Raw genomic sequence first — 6,863 nt, forward strand, 5'->3', positions numbered from 1 at the left:
CAACAACAACAACAACAACAACAACAACAACAACAACAACAACAACAACAACAACAACAACAACAACAACAACAACAACAACAACAACAACAACAACAACTCGCCTTTGCTCACAAACCAAACTTTCCTTTGCCGTTTAACGAGAATACAGTCCGCCCAGGAAAGCCCCGAGAGACGCTAGGAAGCCGACAGTCCTGGCGTAGTTTCGTCGCGGGTCCAGCTACAACAGGAGAGCATTCCGCTCTCGCCGAAGTCTAATGGCCCACAGCAAGCCGCAAGTTTCCAGGCTGAGGCAGCATGGGGGCGGCCCAGGCGCCAGAGCAGTGCTATACCGTTTTCTACTACGATGGTGCTATGGGCCCCCTTCACGATCCGTTGATAGAACCTGAGCTACCAAGGACGAGGAGCTGCGAGTGCCTCGGCTTCGTGCTTGGCATTGCGTTCGCTGGCGTGCTCCTGGGACTGGGCCTCCTTGTGGTCCACGGGCCACTCGCTACCCACGACATCACCCCCGAGGACGATGCCACGTCAAGCAGCCTGGTGGCGACTCCACATGCTGTCGGCTGACCAGGGATGCCACACAGAATGGCCGCCCCACGGGTTGCAGGTGGTGCGAGGAAGAGGGCTGCGCAGCGTTCTCGCATCGTTGTCCCGGTTGGTGGAAGGACAAGAAATGAAGTGGTATTTCGCGCCCCGGTGTTAAGCACGAAGACGACGACTGCCGCCACAGAGGCGCGAACGCATGACCCCGAAGAGGACAAGGAAATTTGCGTGAATTATCTGATTTATATGTAGTTTCATAAAGAGAGATACAGGATGGGGAAAGGCAGGGATGTTAACCAGAAGGGTGTCGCGATTGGCTACCGTGCATTGGGGAAGAGAGATGAGGGTATTGAAAAGGTAAAAAAGAAGGGGCGAGGAGCACTGTCAAAATTCTTCCTTCAAGCCAGTCGCTGTCGGACAGCAGTACAGTGCGGTTTCCTTAGGAACCGCAATGTCCCTTCATGTGGGCATTCTTGGCTGATAACTCAACTGCAGCCCGGGCTGCACTTGCGTTAAGCTGCAAGAACTGGGTGTAGAGAGCCCAGCACTAGCAGTGCGTTGTGTGCTGCTGGCGTGCGCAGGCTAGAGAGCAGAGCATGCAAGAGATTCATAAATGATGTGAGAATCGCAGTCACTTGGATATCTTGGCCACGCTCCGGATAGTGGCTTTTGTCTCGGTCAGTCGTTGACGTTGGACCTATGGACATTTGGAGTGCGCCAACATATCTGACCCAGTGAACGTGCAGGCGTGTTACTAGTGGCGTTACTGCGAGCAACGTTCCAGAAACGTTTGTGCTTTGTACATTCTTTATGAAAGGCAACATGACAATGCCTGTTGCTCCGTACAGCCAGCGAATTCTAAGGGCGTGTGCAGTTCGCAGCTATCGGTGTTCGAAGAGTGAAGGCGCATTCCTTACACGCTTCTGCGTCCACTGCAGGAGAGGTAGGCAAAAGCGTTCCGCCGCTGAATAACTCTAGACGCAAAAAATTTCGCGAGCGCATGCGCAGTGCATCAGAGCTATAAAATTGTCGTAAGGCTGCATTTCGTCCAGATTCGAATTTCTCGTCGTCTGTAACGTACACGTACAGCCACTTCGCCAATGAGCGCTGTTGTAACTAAGCGCGCATTGCAATATCCCATTGCTATCATTGTGTATCATTGCTGTGGTCACGGAACGCTCCAGCTCACCTGTATTTATTCTCTCAAAACAGCGTCGGAGCACAGGATCTGCTCCCGGTGTAGTTGACGCCGCGCTCGTGTTTCTAGTGACTGCACTCTGAAATGTGTACGTAGCTTTCATTGAAAGCGTCACGTAAACTTGCAGGATAAAATTCTCTTCTTTGCTTATTCAAATTAAGCGAAAATACAGCTTAACATGTGCTTAAGTTCGCTCTGCTTGAGTTGAGGGTGCCAAAGAAAGTGGGCTACTTCGCTCTAGAGAGAATCAGTCCTGTTCTTCGTAACCGTGAATCATAGACGGACTCCGAGTCCTGCAGCCGCCACCTGCACACGCAATTCACGCTGCCAAAGAAAGAGTACTTGTACAACGTGAACCAGCAATCCTGCACGTCGGCGGCCGAAGACACTGTACACGTTTGCAATCGCGGCTCTATCCGTTTCACGAGCCTCCACATCTGCCTCGCCAGCTGCGTCAAAGGCCGCCAGAGATCTCACCGCTGCTACGAGAGCACCATCTTTCCCTGCTCGCGGGGAGTGCGATGCGTCTCTGCAACCCCTTCTCTATTACAGAGGAGGCAGTGGCCCATTCCAAGAGCTGGCCGTCTCTTTATTGCCCTCCAATATTTCCGGCCGCGACTGCATTTCGAGGAATGTTCGGCGTGGTACTAAGTAGGGATGAAAACTTGCCGGATATGCGAATGTGGTGCCATGTTGTGGTAAATATTTGGTGTGGCCGAAGCTGATAACCGAAATGCTGGCCCCTGTCTGCGCCACAAGAATAAGAGGCTGCGAATGAAGTAAAGAAATGGCGATGTCCACATGAGACCGTCGTCACCCCTCCCTCCTCTGGTCCACACTCTGCTCCACCCCAATTTCCTCCGCTAAGATTTGCCAATGATTCCGCCCCTGTACTTCATTGTGACCTCAACTGAAGATGGGGATTTAACTTGACTCGTCGGTTGCCTGACCCACGAGTGATTAGCGGCCGGGGTGGAAAGGAGTACTAAATCACGTTTTTCGGACAGAAAGTAGGTTGGTAAATGAATTTCTTGGATAGGCTCAGAAACATTCTTTGTGATTTTGATAGTCTTCTCACTTTAGGCATGGACGCCTCTACAGGTGGGTTCAAATTAGCTAGTGGTTTGTTGCCAACCGAAAGTGGCCGCTCATAGGACCTACCACCACACAGAGAACTAGCGCTTTCTCGTTTTCACACGTCGGCTTCGCGAGATTGACAAAGCCACGTCTTACGCAATAGAGAAAACCTTTTTGCAAAGGTGCCGCCAGGATGTAGACTCCACAGTTGTTTCTTCTGCAGCAGTAATGCTCCCCGAATTAAGGGCAGGTCAGGAAATTTCACCCAGAGAAAGAAATGATTGACACCAGACTGCGCACGCATGCGCCATGATGGTGTTGTTGGCGGCACAGGTAGAGAAAAAGAGCTGGTGTAGTGAAACCTACCTGACAAGAATGAAAGGCAGCCTCTATCGCACTCAATAGTTTGGCTTGCTCCTGTCTGTTTAAGTACAACGCGCAGGTAAGAATTAGAATGCTGCATTGGGGGGCGAATCTGGTATAGACCAGCTTGATTGCTGCGGCACCATGGCATGCTGATGCAGGCAAAAGAGAGAAATATGCAAGCCAACATGAGCTAGATGATCGGCAGCTCAGTTCTGTGTATGCGTTTTTGATCGGCGATGTGCACGCTTGCTACCAGCGGCGATTTGAGACGACGGACTCTTCATTATGGGTCAGGTTAAGTCACGTGCTACAATTTGTCGCTGACTGCCGTGGTCCTTTATACATACGTATGGTTGGTATGTGGGGGTAAACAATTCGATGCTGCGCATGGGCAAAGAGAAACGCCATAGTGAAGGGCTCTGGATTCAGTTAGACTACCAGGGTTTTTTTAACACGTACTGACATCGCATTTTTGTACATCGCCTGCACCGAAATGCGGGCCACCGGACCACGTTTCTACCTGAGGTTCCGTAGCTGAACACTGTAGACCCTAATCCACCCCGGCGAGTGTGGCAGGTGTTTTAGCGAAGTCTAAAGCAATTTTCAAAAATAGGCTTTTTGGGGTAAAAATGTGGCTGTTGCGGCACAGTATTGTCGATATTGCCGGACACCGGCAACACTGGTAAGCTGGTTAACTAATTTCTGATAACTAGACTTTTAGCTATGACAGGTATGCAACTGGTTGCAATTAGAGATTTCTAGCCGGTTGTCAGTAATAGCCACCTCAGCTTTTAGAATTTCGAAAACGGCATTGTCCTCGGCGTTGTGGCTCGACAAAATTTGGCTACATCGTACCAAAATACATGCGCTTTCGAACAGCATGCAGGCAAAACAACCTTTCCAGTGCACGTAACTAGCTAAAAAAGCCATGTTTTGTTCAGCCACAGCGCCAAGGGTAATCGCGTTTTCCAGATTATAAAAACTGGTACGGATATTACTAACAACCGGCTACAAATCTATGATTGCAACTAGGCGCCTTACTCCAATAGGTAAAAAGTTATTTATTATAAAATTGGTTAACCAGGCTCCTGCATAAACCATTCACCGGTTTTCTGGTGTCAGCGAACACTCGTAATACTATGCTGAAAAGCCATATTTTTACCTCAAATAAAAACATTTTTGAGAATTACTTAGTCTGCCCTGAACACCTTTATACACATGGAAAGGCTTAGTGGAATCGTTCCTATAAGTTATTTACTATATTCGCGTTGGACCTATCTCTTAACAATGTCCTGAGATATGGATAGCCCCGACAGCGATCATAGTAGGGTGCTGAGGTATGCATTACCCAGATGAACACTTCGTCCTTTGTGCAGGCAAGACTTCCTGTATGAGCCTTGGTACTTCGACGGCAAGAAGTGCGTCGCGTGGAGCTTCCCGCAGGGCAGCTGCCTCTCGGCAGGCCACCGGGGCGTGTTCCGCAGCTGGGACGAGTGCCGAAGGCACTCGTGCTGCATCCTGGCCCGGAGTGCGACCAGGCGCCCCCGCCCGCTGAGAGGTGCTCGCCGCGCCAGCTGAGGCACCCGTACTTCGCCGACATGCAGTCCCAGGGCGGTGCCCGATGCGTCAACGCGTCCCGGCGAATGCTCGAGTCGCAGCGCTGCCTCATCGGCTCCAACCGGTTCTCCTAGATGTCGGCTTGCCGCAGGGCCTGCGTCAGGTGCTAGCGGCGCGTGCCCTGGCGGTGGTCACCCTAGCTCATCGTGCAAGCCATGCCGTACTGTGTGCCTACAATAGTAGCACGATTTTGGCATCATGTCAGCAGTCCGCGTTATGCGTTCTTGCCGAAAAGTTATTCGAAAAAAAAAAAACTCGACGGGACGCGGGGTTTAGAGATCGTCGATATCGTGTGCTGCCGGTGTGATTGTTCCGGGAGGTGCGGTGGTCACAATTCGGGGTGCCAAATTTTGAATAAAAATGTACGTTAATTTCAAATCCATGAGCTCCGACAACGAAGACATGACTGTAAATTTAATCAAATGCAATAGACTCGAGTAAATACTGTTGATAATAGAAAAAAAAAATTAATTGTCATTAGCGGAAAGGGATGAAACTAAATGATGTTCCTCTTGCGCTAAGAGTAGCCAGTAGGTAAGTAAAGAAAGGCGAAAAACGTAAGATAAAAGGTTTCCTTTGATTGGCAATTGTAAGTACGTTGCTGAAATAATGTAAATTCACTAGACTATACTTTCAAAATAATCAGTGGTCAGAATCTAATATCTTCTACGTAGGTATGCAAGACAACAATGATCTATTGGCCACGGGGTGTGAACCGAACGAAGCGCCACTACTGTAAACTGGATTGCACCCTTTAATCTGCTGCACACTGTTTTTAAGTGGCCCCCGTAGCACTGAATCGAAACCGCAATCACGCGATGAGTATCGAAATTTCGCCTGGCGCATAGCTCAAGTCTTTGTCTTTTTGCGCTACCGCACTCTCGTCTATATATTTAGAACCAAGTTGAAGTTGAAGTTGAAGTTTATTTCTCGCTGTTAGTAGTACAGGTATCACTGGGAGAGAGAGGTAGCAGAGAAAAAAGGTGCTTGAATGAAGCTTTTGAGGCACCCTACGCCCACGTTTCCGAGGCAATGCATTGCCTCAGTTTTTCACAAGACAGCTGCAGGTGAGGCAGTCGAAAGAAAAAACTAAAGTATCAACATAAATTAAATACATCCTTTCAAAATTTAGCATTACAATCAAAACAAAAAACAATATAAACACTCAAAACAGAAGCACTACATCATCGAAGTGTACAACATAAGCAGGATTTGCCCGCGTTATAATATTATTCACTGTTCAGAGGAAGTTCAAGCTAAACGTCTTCGAAAAGGTACAAAGTGGAGGGTACCAAGAGCCAGACCAAAGAGTCATTAAAGTAAACGGGAGGAAGTGCAGGGGGATTACGGGTGCTTTTCTGCTGCTGCAGGGCATGAGAAGTGAAGGACCGGGCTTCGTTCAGTCCTGCACCGCATGCCAGCGACGAAAACATCCACCTCGCCGACCCGCCGCTCCTATGCAGCCGCTGCCTTGCCCTCTTCACTGTTATATCTCTTAGCGATATGTTGTTATCTTCTATAATGCTCAGGCATTTTGAAAGAATAAAAGACAATGATTGCATACCGTATTTGGTGCGACAAAAAGAGGCAATGACGAAGAAAAATGAGAGCGGGTATCATGCACTGCTTAATAGGGAGATATTTTTAGAAACAAGAAAGTGGTTTCATTATTAGTAATAACCGCAGTTTTTGTACATTGATAGCAGTCTGAAAGGAAACAAAGTAGCGATCTTGAGAATGCCAAATTTAATGTATTATGGAAATGTGTGTATGCCACGATACGTTTGCTATTAGTCTAATTGCACGCTTTTGTGCTGTTATTAGTTTGGATATGTTGTGCTGGGTCGTCGTTCTCCAAACTTTGAGACAATATGTCAGTGATGGAGAAAGAATGCTTGATAAATGAGGACCTTTACTTGGGACGGAAGTGTGTCCCTGTGTTGGCAAATAAGACCGTTCAAGCGATTTAGTTTTTCGAACATGACTGACCTGATCATCCAAAGGTTAGACACTCTGAGAAGATTACTCCTAAGCTTTTTATGTTTGGCACGATTGCAATTGT

General features: G+C 48.3%; 1 pseudogene; it reads left to right on the plus strand.

The window, feature by feature from the left end:
* The first annotated feature begins 297 nt into the window (after positions 1-297).
* On the plus strand, positions 298-4,875 carry LOC144121430 (uncharacterized; annotated as a pseudogene).
* Positions 4,876-6,863: the final 1,988 nt, after the last annotated feature.

The sequence above is a fragment of the Amblyomma americanum genome, chromosome 1 (assembly GCF_052857255.1).
Source record: "Amblyomma americanum isolate KBUSLIRL-KWMA chromosome 1, ASM5285725v1, whole genome shotgun sequence".
NCBI lineage: Eukaryota > Metazoa > Arthropoda > Arachnida > Ixodida > Ixodidae > Amblyomma > Amblyomma americanum.